The following is a 272-nucleotide window of genomic DNA, read 5'->3' on the forward strand; positions in this document are numbered from 1 at the left end:
CTGTGTCGATCATTCCACATGATTTGTACAAGGAGAAATTTAACGACAAACCCTTGCATAAAACGGAACTAATGTTGAAAACCTACACGGGGGAAAGCATTGTTCCACTGGGAGTGCTTAAGGCAAATGTTGAGTACAAAGGTCAGCAACCCTTACTGTTGGATCTGTATGTGGTTAAGAATAAGGGCCCGGTGTTGATGGGAAGGGATTGGCTCTACAAGATACGCCTGGATTGGTATGCTATTAAATCTCTGAAAGCTTCACAAACCCCA

Source organism: Orbicella franksi, chromosome 1 (assembly GCF_964199315.1).
Source record: "Orbicella franksi chromosome 1, jaOrbFran1.1, whole genome shotgun sequence".
In the NCBI taxonomy this organism is placed as follows: domain Eukaryota; kingdom Metazoa; phylum Cnidaria; class Anthozoa; order Scleractinia; family Merulinidae; genus Orbicella; species Orbicella franksi.